The sequence below is a fragment of the Cucurbita moschata genome, unplaced genomic scaffold, assembly GCF_002738365.1.
Source record: "Cucurbita moschata cultivar Rifu unplaced genomic scaffold, Cmos_1.0 Cmo_Scf00172, whole genome shotgun sequence".
In the NCBI taxonomy this organism is placed as follows: Eukaryota; Viridiplantae; Streptophyta; class Magnoliopsida; order Cucurbitales; family Cucurbitaceae; genus Cucurbita; species Cucurbita moschata.
Window position 1 is genome coordinate 7,536 of NW_019268688.1, and position 14,171 is coordinate 21,706.

General features: G+C 35.5%; 2 non-coding genes across 2 annotated transcripts; both read left to right on the forward strand.

The window, feature by feature from the left end:
- The first annotated feature begins 2,022 nt into the window (after positions 1-2,022).
- On the forward strand, positions 2,023-2,094 carry TRNAP-UGG. Its single transcript has one exon. It is a non-coding gene; the product is annotated as a tRNA-Pro (tRNA).
- Positions 2,095-2,283: 189 nt separating this feature from the next.
- TRNAP-UGG lies at positions 2,284-2,355 on the forward strand. Its single transcript has one exon. It is a non-coding gene; the product is annotated as a tRNA-Pro (tRNA).
- Positions 2,356-14,171: the final 11,816 nt, after the last annotated feature.

Genomic DNA, 14,171 nt, shown 5'->3' on the forward strand with positions numbered 1-14,171 from the left:
CTATTAATTAACTTCTTTTCTTTTTTCTTCTTTCTACAGTAATTAACTTCTAAAACTTACACTCTCGAATTCACTCTAGTAATTAACTTCTATTCTTTTTTCTTCTCTCTACAGTCATTAGCTTCTAAAACTTACACTCTAATAATTAACTTCTATTGTTTTTTAATTAACTTCTATTTACTTGTGTACTCTTAAAACTTACACTTTAGTAGTTAACTTCTATTCTTTCTTCTTCTCTCTATAGTAATTAACTTCTAAAACTTACACTCTAGTAATTAACTTCTATTCTTTTTCTTCTCTCTTAACTTCTATTCTTCTCTCTACCGTAATTAACATCTAAAACTTACCCTCTAGAAGTCACTCTAGTAATTAACTTTTATTATTTTTTCTTCTCTCTACCGTAATTAAGTTCTAAAACTTACACTCTAGTAATTAACTTCTATTCATTTTTCTTCTCTCTTAACTTCTATTCTTCTCTCTACAGTAATTAACTTCTAAAACTTACACTCTAGAAGTCACTCTAGTAATTAACTTCTATTCTAATTAACGTGTATTCTTTTTTCTTCACTTCACAGTCATTAACTTCTAAAACTTACACTCTAGAAGTCACTCTAGTAATTAACTTCTATTATTTTTTCTTCTCTCTAGAGTAATTAACTTCTAAAACTTACACTCTAGAAGTCACTCTACTAATTAACTTCTATTGTTTTTTCTTCTTTATTAACTTCTAAAACTTTCACTCTAATAATTAACTTCTATTTTTTTTCTTCTCCTTACGGTAATTAACTTCTAAAACTTACACTCTAGAAGTCACTCTAGTAATTAACTTCTATTATTTTCTCTTCTCTTTATAGTAATTAACTTCAAAAACTTACACTCTAGTAATTAACTTTTATTCTTTTTTATTATCTTTTAACTTCTATTCTTCTCTTTATAGTAACTAACTTTTAAAACTTTTATTCTTTTTTCTTATCTCTTAACTTCTATTCTTCTCTTTACAGTAACTAACTTCTAAAACTTACACGCTAGAAGTCACTCTATAATTAACTTCTTTTCTTTTTTCTTATCTCTACAGTAATTAACTTCTTTTCTTTTTTCTTTATCTCTACAGTAATTAACTTCTAAAACTTACACTCTAGTAATTAACTTCTATTCTTTTTTCTTCTCTATACAGTAATTAACTTCTAAAACTTACACTCTAGTAATTAACTTCTATTCTTTTTTAATTAACTTCCATTTACTTGTGTACTCCTAAAACTTACACTCTAGTAATTAACTTCTATTTTTTTTTCTCTCTACAGTAATTAACTTCTAAAACTTACACTCTAATATCTAACTTCTATTCTTTTTTCTTCTCTATACAGTAATTAACTTCTAAAACTTACACTCTAATATCTAACTTCTATTCTTTTTTCTTCTCTATACAGTAATTAACTTCTAAAACTTACACTCTAGAAGTCACTCTAGTAATTAACTTCTATTCTTTTTTCTTCTTTATACCGTAATTAACTTCTAAAACTTACACTCTAGTAATTAACTTCTATTCTTTTTTCTTCTCTATACAGTAATTAACTTCTAAAACTTACACTCTAGTATTTAACTTCTATTCTTTTTTCTTCTCTCTACAGTAATTAACTTGTATTCTTTTTTCTTCTCTTCACCGTAATTAACTTCTATTCTCTACAGTAATTAACTTATATTCTTTTTTTATCTACAGTAATTAACTTCTATTCTTTTTTCTTCTCTCTACAGTAATTAACTTCTATTCTCTACAGCAATGAACTTATATTCTTCTTCTCTCTATAGTAATTAACTTCGGTTCTTTTTTTCTTCTCTCTACAGTAATTAACTTCTATTCTTTTTTCTTCTCTCTACCGTAATTAACTTCTATTTTTTTTCTTCTCTCTATAGTAATTATCACAAACCCTACGTAATAATTGCTCATATATTTCATTAACAAAGAAAATAAATGAAATAATGATGATATATTCCATAAACAACTTAATATATAGTCCATAATAAGGGCATTTGGTCTAGTGGTATGATTCTTACTTTGGGTGCAAGAGGTCTCGAGTTCGATTCTTGAAATGCCCCTCCAAAAGAAAAAAAGCACAATTTTGAAAGAAAAAAAGAATAGAGAATGAACTTCTATTTTTTTCCTTCTCTCTATAGTAATTATCACAAACCCTACGTAATAATTGCTCATATATTTCATTAACAAAGAAAATAAATGAAATAATGATGATATATTCCATAAACAACTTAATATATAGTCCATAATAAGGGCATTTGGTCTAGTGGTATGATTCTTGCTTTGGGTGCAAGAGGTCTCGAGTTCGATTCTCGAAATGCCCCTCCAAAAGAAAAAAAGCACAATTTTGAAAGAAAAAGAGAATAGAGAATAGAGAATGAACTTCTATTTTTTTCTTCTCTCTATAGTAATTATCACAAACCCTACGTAATAATTGCTCATATATTTCATTAACAAAGAAAATAAATGAAATAATGATGATATATTCCATAAACAACTTAATATATAGTCCATAATAAGGGCATTTGGTCTAGTGGTATGATTCTTGCTTTGGGTGCAAGAGGTCTCGAAATGCATATTCCATAAACAACTTAATATATAGTCCATAATAAGGGCATTTGGTCTAGTGGTATGATTCTTGCTTTGGGTGCAAGAGGTCTCGAAATGCCCCTCCAAAAGAATAGAGAATAGAGAATAGAGAATAGCCCCGTAGTCTATCCGTGGTCAGGAAAGCAGGCACGTTGTCCGCTGTCGTCACAATCCTTTTAAGAAAGATGCGCCCAAATAACGTATGAAGAAGTTTCAGAGAGCCATAAGTTCGAATCCTGTCACCTTGATGTGGTATTCTCTGGGGCCGAAGTGCAAAGCCCCATAGCCTATTCGTGGTCAGAAAGGCAGGCGAACCGTGCACATTGAAAAAAAAAAAAAGATCTCTTTTTCTATCACACGTAGAATTGTCATTCTTTTGTCTTTTGAAACCCCTTACCTTATCAGTCATCAAGCATGTTTTTGGTATCATATATCGAGATAATTATTATGAAAAAGCTATTCCACTAGTGTGACTTAGAAACCCTTTTTTGGTGGTATCGGTCATGCTATTTGAATAGCCTGAAGTCATCATAGCCTCTCCACCGGTTTCGAAGACTCCTTCGGCACCAATGTGCTCCAATGAAAGAGATCAGACCCTTTCCTGAACTAGAACCGGGCACAAAACGCCGAGGAGAAAATCGAAAGCAAGCTCTTTTTGCATATACACAATCTCGAAACCCAATTAGCTCACGGACTATCTCCTCAAGCCTGGCGAGTATGAGTGCTTGGTAAGAGCGAATGTCGAATGAGAAAGACATTCGATTACGGCAAAATTTGCAACTACCAAAGTGCACTAAACCTAGTAGAGATCTTCGACCTAACGATAATGGAACTTCAAGCCCATTTAATCAATCCTCTTTGTACCTTATTGTTGATCGAATTGGATGCACGTCAGGACTAAATTCTCTCTCAGTCACCCAGAGATGAAAGGAAGATCAGATCCGAAGTTTACGAATCGAAGAGAAAGTGGATCTGAGTTCTACATGGTTTCATTTTCAAAAGCTTCGCTTGCCTACGGTACTTTATTGAGGATGTGCAACAATACGGTCATCTCTCAGCCATGTATAGAGAATTCCTTGATCATTTCCTTGGCGGATAACACAAATGAAATCGCTTCCCTGACCACCCATCTTATGAGTTCATTCTTGTCTTGTTGGTTTGTTGTACTATTCTATACCTCTCTTGATTGATAGAAAGACGTTCGGGAGCTGGGAGGGCCTATCGTGAGGGAACTTTCCTTTTCACGGTAGGCAAAGGTAAAGCGGGAGCTGCATATGTCCACAGTGATCAAGGCAGAGCGACTCCTTCTTTAAAAGTTGTTGGTTTTATCGAAACTGTTAGATCCGCTTTCGTTAAAGAAAAAATAGGAGCTCTTGATTTGGCCGATGTCGATTCATATGGCAATGCGGACTCGACTCAGGATGAGGATTTCGCTTTTCATACTGCTGCTATGAACCGAAAGAGCTGGTAAGCTATCTCGCTAAACGAAAGGAAAAAGCACATACATGTTGACCTTGTTACAAGGGGCGGGGGCCAGCCAAAGAAGGTCAGTCAGACTAGGTTAGGACCCTTGATCCGGTTCAGCTAGGTTCTTCCATGCGAGAATGTATGCATATCGGTATCCTCTTTAGGACCGGTTGCTTCCTCTTTTTGTTTATACGTTTGGAGAAACCTGCTAAGCCCGCCTTTCTTACCAGGTGTGATTCAATCTTTCAGCTCAAACTTTCCTATCGTTCGACGGAAAAGGTAGAAGTACGACTACCTTTTCCTTTTCTTGCCCGAGAAAAGGCATCATTCAGTTTCTACCAAAAAGTTCGCTATCTATTAGTTGTCATAATCGAATGTATTTCTCATTTCATGTTAGCTCCTTCAAGAGCTTCCTGGTCCGTAGTAGACGAAACCATGGACTTCTATCAGACTTATAGCATTGCCTGGTGAGCTCGTTGTTGAGGGTTGGCCTTATAGGAGATCGAGCAGCCTTTCTTTCCCTACCTAGTATGCTTTCCTGCTTATCATGCAACTAGCCAACTAGCCAAAGAGAGAGGGAGAGGGATCATGTCAATCAATTTATATGTGCATTTTGTCCGTCCTGTACTTGCCTGCTTAGCTTTCTTAGCCAACATCTCCGGTTTCCCCCGAACCAAGAGGTCCTGCTTATCCATACCCAATAGTCACACTTTCAGCCGAAAGACTGATTTTTTTCATAAAGTCGGTTCATAGATCAAAAAATAATGAAGCTGCTTACAGGGATGGTTACGCGATACATCTTTTCATATTCGCCTTTTCTTTAACCCTGCTATCAACCTAGCCATTCTCGCTTGTTGCTTTAAGGGGTCTCCCCACTGTAGATGACTAGGATTGGTTCTCGCGTCCCTATGCCAAAAAGGATGGGCGAGATTGGTTTGAGTGTTCATCAATTGAGTGGATCCATATGCTCCGGGGGGGGGGGTGAGACGAGGTGTAGCGCAGTCTAGTCAGCGCATCTGTTTTGAGTATGTTGTCCGCTAAAGGTTTTAGGAAAGGGGGTACAAATTTTCTACATAGGTCATCTGTGGTCACAATGCTTTTAAGGAAGATGCTCCCAAATAATCGGTGAACAATAGCCTTTAAAGAAGTTTCAGAGAGTAAGAAGAGGCAGAACAGAGAATAGGAGTGAGTCGTGCAAGGAAGAAGGAACTAGTAGGTTTAATTTGGGTTCGTTTGAACTAAAAAACGAACCAAAATTTAAGACTCACTAGCCCAAAGTCCATATGTGGTAAAAAAAAAAAAAAAAAAAAACCTTCCGTGGCCCAACCCTTATTCACAGTCCGCATCCAACCATTTCTTTTTCAACCTACACGTATGCTCCAGGCCAAACTCACGTAACTAGTCAGAAGATGCGGTCCACAACTGAATGGAAGACAAGTGTCACAATCGCACTCTTGTAGTAGTGAGACAATGATTATGTGACATTTGTTCTAATCCAATGAACAAGTCAAACATGCAAAATTTAGACTAAACGAACAATAGCAGTGTATGCTCGAATCACGTTTAGAAGAAATATTTTAGAAAACGTGAGCGAGGAAATACGTTAAAAACAATTTCAAATAAAGCAATGTTATAAGCTAAAAGTGAAGAAACAACAACTGGTCACGTTCTCCTATAGTACATTTTGGGACATTTTAGTCCTGATGGGTGTAGATATGATTTTGAGGGCTAATCATACACCCCGTATTGGCACAACAATAATAGTAAAGGCCTATATAAGATGAAAGCAAGTAAAACGTGTTTGGAATGAGCATGCCACCATGAACCACAAATCGTTTACAAGAATAGCTGAGACATCTAACATGCAGCCACAGGCAACATGCCTCAACCAATCATGACTGCGACATCTGCCCTTACACAATTTTTCAATATCTCTATCAACCGGCTCTTCATAAACTCAACGTTGTATGATGTGGCTGACTTTAGGTCTCGCGACGCTCTTCTAGCTGATCTCAGTATTGAGGAGTCTTTTCCAACCTACTAGGAGCTATTGAAAATCACTTCTCGGTTTGTTAACTATTCAAGCATTAATGACACGTGCAAGGATCACTGGGCATGTGTCGTCATAGATAAATCAAGTCGTCCGACTTAGCCGATAGTAAGGCCATTTACTTGGTTGGTCTTGGCCGACATTTTCTCTAAACTCAAGTACGTTTGAATTTTGTCTCTCGAAGTTACTCCAAGTGTCGTCAGGAGTTGTTTCCTATTAAAACATCCATCTCGCTTCGTTAGTGATTTATATTTCTAATCTAATTTAACTTGAACTTCAAAAATAAGACATTATACTGACCTTAAATATTTGTATTAGAGTAAAAATAAGCTTTGGAAGGGAAAAAAATGCAAAGGACACTGTCAGAATGTCCAACCGAGCCTAATACTCAATTTTTGAGCCTAGGACTCCGAGATGCTGAGCCGAAGGAGCTGGTGTATGCAACAGTGACTTTGTCGCTGAAGGACATTGATATATGTGCAGGTTGTGAAGTGGTTCGAGGCGCGGGTCTTGAATGTTCATGTGGGCGCGCAAGTCTGTGTAGTGGATCCGTGGGTTCGGCTGTGTTTTGTGTATTTGGTCTTGAATGTGGGTTTTTGGGCAAACCACAGAGGAACTAGACTACTCGACTCGTTGTTGGTGGGTATCTTGTTGTTGTGTTGGGTATCTGGTTACTAGGCCAAACTGGGTATGGGGTTGCTTGACTGGAATGAAGTTGCGGGTATTCGAGTTTAGGTCCTAGCAGGTGGACTTCGTCTTCTCCTTTCTTCATCCCTTCGTATCAAAACTCGTTGTGTACATCCTGTTTCTTCTCCTTCATTTTCATGGTGTTAACCGTCTTTGTACGTTCGATCCTACCCCTCTATCTCGCTTGTGTTGTGTACATTGGATCCCATAGTCGTCACCTCGACATTGTCATTTGTGCAGAGGTGCCTTACCTTTACCTACAAAATAAGAGCAATGCAGTACTTCTCTACTCACGACTTACATACACACACATTTGCTCCCAGGCTTCAACTAGCATACACTCACCATGGAGAGAAGGGAGTGCACATAGTATTGTGGTGTATATAATATCGTATCATAACATCATTGTGAACATAAATGTCATAAGGTACGTGTCCGTACTAATCATGACGGGAGGTACCGCTCACACTTCAAACAATTCATATAAACCAAATAGTAGTGAAGCCACTTACATGAGCCAACTTCAAACCATTCGAGTGCTACATTTTAATGGTTTATCGCATAAGCCAACTTTTAACGCACCTTGTGGTTAACAGCCACACGCTCTAACCAACTGAGCTATTCTACCTAATTATTTGTAATAGCTCATGCCCACCACACCCTTATAAGGAATGTTTCATCCCCTCTCCAACCAATGTTGGATCTCATAATCCACCCTTCTTGGGGGCCCAACATCCTCGCTGGCACAACACTTGGTGACTAACTCTAATAGCTTTTGTAATAGCCCAAACCCACCACTAGCAAATATATTCCGCTTTTGCCTATTACGTATCGTCATCACCTCAAAATTCTAAAACGAGTCTACTAGGGAGAGGTTTCCACACTCTTCTAATAAATGCTTCGTTCCCATTTCCAGCCACTAAAAAATATTGTCCATTTTTTCCCGTAACAAATTGTCGTCAGAATCACAGTTTTAAAACACGCTACTAGAGAGATGTTTACAGACACTTATAAGTTATTCTTCATTCTCCTCTCAAACCAATGTTGGATAGGAGGGCATGGATTCAAATCCTACTTCCGAAACCTCAAATAAAGGTAAAATTAAAATACAATGGCATATCATTATTGAAATCAATTGAACTCCCTGGAGATTTAAAATTGTCACGACATGATTTTCCAAGCATCTAAAAAAGTTAGTGTTCTTCAAGTTTACCCTTACGCCCGAATCCCGAGAATCCACGCACATGTGCCACGTTCCATCTTTCTTTGGCATCAATAAGACTGGTACAGAACATGGACTCAAATTCTCTCATATATAGCTCTTCTCATCGAGCTCCCCAACTTGCCTCTGAATTTCTTTAGTCTTAGTTGGGTTTTCTCTATAAGCTGGCCTATTAGGAATGATTGCACCCGTTATAAAAATCTATTTTATGTTCAATATCTCTAATGAGAGGTAATCCTTTAGGTACTTCATCTTGGAATACATTCTCAAATTCTTGTAAAAGAGATTGAAACATACAAGGCAAATAAAAATTGTTATCGTTAGAGACCAATCATCCTTACTTGTACATAAGTATAAAGACGGTTTTTGTGAAAACATTCGGCTTTTAACCTCTCCAACTCTAGCCAAACAACTCATTTTCTTTCTTCTTTTTTTTTCAATTTCATTATTCTTTTAAAAAATTTTAAGCTTTCAATTTCTCCTCATTCTCTTAGATTACTTCTTCAACTAGCTCATCTTGGTCACTTTCCTCACTATATGAGACAACTTGTCCATTCTTTATGATCATGAGTCAATTGTTAGGACAATCAATCTCCACTTCCTCTTTACCCTTGGATGTCTCATCTTTGTTCTTTTTTTCAATCTCATACTTGCCTCTAACATTGAAATTTATCCTTTCAATAGTTGCATTTTTTTTCCAAGTGTTGTAAGTAATAGACTTAGAAATAGCATACCTATTGGAGTTCTCCTTCTCCCAAGCTAGTTGTCCTGCGATTTTAATGGCAAGGTATAACAATTTTTGTACATCAAAGTATGCTTGCCTATCCACTTAGTGAGCAAGTTTTCAAGTCATCCCATCGAGGAATCTAGCCATTGTATCATCTTCGTCTTTATGAATGCATGCTCTATTCATAAGGACCTCCATTTCTGTGTAATATTCTTCAATACTTTTGGATCCTTGTAGCAGAATCTAGAGTTTTTGCTTGAGTACTCGAGAATAATGCTTCGTGATGTAACTTTTTCTCATTAATGTCTTCAATTCCTCCCACGTTTCAATTGGTTCTTCATAATTTCTCCTCCACTCTATTTTCAAAGTTGTCCACCATATATTAGTGTAATAAAAAAATTCAGCCACAACAAGCTTCAATTTTCTTTCTTCATTGAAATTGTTGCAATCGAAAACATGCTCAATTTTTTTCTCACATTGCAAATGCTCCTCTAGATCAGATCTCCCATAAAAAGTTGAAATTTTCAGCTTTACCCCCAACTCCTCTTTCTTCTCCTCTCTCGTGTTCCTACTCCGTCTCAATTCTTTTTTGTGCTAAAATTTCTTTACCCCTTCTTCTGACTCTTTCTCTTCCACCCCTAGGACTATGTCCCGCTAAAAGAGTGACATTGTCATCTTCTTCATTTTCAACTTCTTCATTCGAGAGTACTTCCCTTCCTCGAAGATTACCTAAGGCTATTTCAATTTACTCCATCCTGTTTGTTGATGTACTAATAACTTGATTTAAACGAGTAATAGTTCTGACTTGTGCTTCTCTCCACCTAGCTTCATTGATCTCCCCTCTATTTCCTTTGTCTTGGTTCATGATTGTACAAACAATAGTTAAATATGTTTAGGATCTCACATACACAACTCACTAATTTTACTCAGGGAAACTCGTGTTTATTACACACAAAGTTAGGCTATTTGGGAAAGTGACTAAATTATGATCAAGGTACGCTAATACATGGATAAAACAAGTCTGATAATAGGAAGCTATTCAATGAAATCAAGATAAGTTAATTATGAAATAACAGCAAAATAAAAACAAAAAATAAACAAAGAAAGAAGGGCACAAATATATTTTTGGATTGAATTGCATACGGAAGAAAAAGGAATTCCAAAGATAATGGTGGTGTAGATTTGAGAACAACTAACTTTCCTTCTTATAAAATATTGTAAAATTTAGAAGTTATCTTCACATCTAAATGATGAGGAAAAAAAATATCAAACACAAATATTCCAGATTTAGATGGAGTAAGAAAGAATGTGAATAGAAGATTATTTGATCTTGAAATAAAGATATAAATGGTCTAAAATAACTGGTAAGGACCATTTATAATAAACAAATATGATAAGGATTTCTATTTTTGTTTTTTTTTTCAACCTCTAAATATGATCTTCAAAAAGAAAATAAGAACAAGGTCAAAAGATGATGAAAAGGATGGAAATGGCCGCAAGAAATAAATGGACAGATTTGAAGAAAAGAAAAACATAAACAAATCAACAAGAGATAAAATCAATTCTAGAATATGCCACATAGATGCAACCTAGGCTCTGATACCAAATTTATTAGGCAACCCTAGTCATCAACCCAACCATCAAATTTAGTTGAAGCAAAAAACCTTAAATCAAGAAATTAACTAATTCTCCACACTTTTGTTTTTGTATTTTTTTTAGTTTTTTAATTTTTTTTTTTCTTTAGTAGGGTTTGATCTTCTTGTTAGATATTGGCCAACTATTCTTAAGTGGCAAGTCACTAGTCATCTCATCTTTCAGGAGTCATATGTCATATAGTCATATATTGCATATTCGTCAACTCACCTACTGGAACTTGAATCGATAGTAGGGGAAATGGTAAGAGCATGACTAAATTACCTCATTTCTGGTATGCTTAGAAGAGTTAAATTGCATGACACCAATGGCCGGGAATAGCTTAGATAAGCTAAATAGGGCACAACGGTAATAATTCAATTTTGAAAACTTCAAAGCACAACTATAATAACTCAATTTTCAAGGCTTCAAATCATTTTTCATGATACAAAGAAAAAAATTGATAAAAATTGTTACGAGATTCGAAAAATAAGAACAACTACTCGTAACACATAGAACTGACCTGACAAAGAAAAAAATTGATAAAAATTGAAACGAATTTGAAAACTAAGGACAACAACTCGTAACACATAGAACTGACGGCTCGAGACGACCCTCCTATGTGACCTTAACTAACAATTAGTGATCCCCGAAAAAGGAAAAGTAATATATAGTGCAACTAAATAAGTAACCTACTTGTAGGTGGTAATCGAATCCTTGGTCGAGCAAGTTGCCACGAATTTTTCTCTATGTTATAGAAAGTTCAGGTGTAGATTATATGTAACGACCCTAGTTTTCTAGGGACCTAGAGTCACTAGAATATGCATCATGTAACAGCTTTATGCGAAAATATTTTTTACATTATATTTTCGTATCGAAAGTACCCCTTAAAAATAACTCAACATTATTATTAAGGATGCTAGATTAAGACTATGCAACAATGTTAGGAATCATGAACCTCCATAATTATATGACATGGTCCATTTTGGTTGAAGGGTTAAATTTTTCCACATGCTAAAATGGAATGATTCATTCCCATTGCTAAAAAAAGAGCTTGAACCTCCCCAACCTTATCGTTAACCATCATATGCTCTAACCAACTGAACTATTCCAACAAATTATGAGTATTAGCCTAGATATTGTCTATTTTGGCTCGTTACATATCGTCGTCAACCGCACGGTTTTAAAACGCGTCTAATAGTGAGAGATTTCCACATCTTATAAGAAATGTTTCATCCCCTCCCCAACCGATGTGGGATTTCACAATCCACCCCCTTGTGTTCCTAGTAATCTCATTGGCACACCACCCGATGACTAGCTCTAATACAATTTGTTACATACCAAGCCCACCTCTATCAGATATTGTCTACTTTAGCTAATTACGTATCACCATCAGCCTCACGATTTTAAAATATGTCTACTAAGATGAGGTATCTACAACCTTAGAGAAAGTTCTGGGTTCCCCTCTCCAATTGCTAGCAAATATTTTTTTTTCTGTTACTTATCGTTGTATGTTTAAAAGTTTTAAAACGCGTCTATTAGGGAGAGTTTTCCACATCCTTATACGGAATGCTTCATTCCCCTCTCCAACAAATGTTAGATCCCAAAACAAATAATCAAGATGGTCGAGTGGTCTAAGGTCCCATACACAAGTTCTAGTCCTCGTGAGAGGGTGTGGGTTCAAATTCCACTTTTTTGAAACTTTTATATTAACTATTAGGGTAAGTTTTCTTTTGTTCATTCTTGGTTTCTTTGATACTTGTTCTTAATACACATTTCAGGGTACCCATAACATGGTGCAGGGCTCTTCTAGGTGAGAAAAATGAGGTCAATCATGATATTCTTCATAGGAGACATGGTGCAGGGCATCCCACCTAGAAGAAGAAATCTTGGGCCTCAAAAAGCATTGCGTGGTGAGAGGTCATAGGTCCCTTATCCTTGAGTGGTACCTTGCCTCTTCTTACTTGGGTAGTTGTAAAGCTTGTGTGGTATTGTTCTTTGTTCTCAATCTTGTAAGTTTCTAAGGTCCATAATTCCTTGAGGCATATAACTTGTATTTGTAACCATATGAACCCATCTTAGCATGAGTTGTTCTAGAAGGTAATAGCAAGTTTGGTTAAACCATATATTGACACTCAATATTCCACAAACTCAAACATGGAAAAATCCATTGGGTGAATAAACATTTTGACTTTTTTAGTTTTAATTCAACAATTAATTTAAATAATTAATTTCAAATCAAAATAATATTAAATGATTAATTAAAAAATTAATTAATATTTAACCTTAAATAAAATGTCAATCCCAATCAGTTCTCACACATATTGATTATGAATCACTATTCATAACTAAAATATTTAAATCTTATTTAAATATCTTCAATTGTCTCTTTTTGTTCAATTCATAATTAAAACAAAATCAGGTTAAATATATGGTATATATTTAGTGTGTATTCTCTAATTTGAATTTCAACACTCGAAGGGTTTTGATTTAATAGAAAAAGAAAATTACTAAAACATTATAACTCAATTCAAGGGGTTTGATTCAATAGAAAAAGGATAGATAATATTACCCATGAAATCTCATCGAGAATGCTTGATGATTAGAAATCACGAACCTCCATAATAGTATGATATTGTCTACGTTCAAAAATAAGTTCTAGTTATTTTACTTTTGGTTCTCTAAAAGGCATCACATCCTAAGCATCACACCGATGGAAGTAGTAATTCTTACTTATAACATAGGATGGCCGGTTGAATTGTTGGCTTCATTCTCCTTTCCACACCCTATTGGCTTGTTGAGTGGGCATCATCGTATTGCCTGAAATGATTCTCACACCAGGTTTGTAGTGGGATTTATTTAAGCTATCGGTGCTACTGGAGGTGCGCAGCCTGAGGTAGCACAACTTAAGGTGCGTCCGTCCTCGTCTTTAAACCTTCACGAGGTGGGCTATCTTCACCTCCACCTCTTCCTCTACCTCTAATACCGGTCGTCTCCTTCCTTGTCGTCCTCTTCAGTGTGCTTATGTGGCATGATTCTAAAACCAATATATAATTTTTCTTAAGTCTATATCTCGCTAACATAAATTGCATCATATCACATATAATCACAACATATAATTTAGCAAACATGACATATTCATAAAAATACAACTAGGTGGAACATAATGCTACCATAAATCATATAATTAGAGCTCAACATATTTGATACTAAATTACATCAATATTGGTAAACAGGAAAGCACATGTAATTAAAGGCATTTCTTTTTCATATCGTATACAAGACATACCTGACGGTGACAGGACATCGATGGTGAAACCATGGAACATGGCAAGCCTATCTCGTAGGCAAGTCTACCGAATCTATAACCTAGAGCTTTGTTACCAACGGTAACGACCCTAGATTTCTATTAGCCTAAAGTTGCTACCCTCATCATATCCTATATGCTCTTATATGAAATTAAACATTTAAACTTCATCTTAAAACACAAACTTCATCTTAAAATACTATAATGGACTTATTCAAAAGCATCTTTAAAACAACATAAATAAATACTACCTAAAACAATTAAAACATCAAAGTAAAATTGCCGTATACAAACCTATGCCTAGGAAAATAAAATACTACTATTCTATGCACATGTCATTATATCTATTTGTGATGTCGTCATTAGTTGTATAGGGGTGTCTTGCCCTTACCTGAAATAGAAGTAACACAAGGCTTGAGTATTTTAAGAAATACTCATAAATGACCCACTATTGAGGCT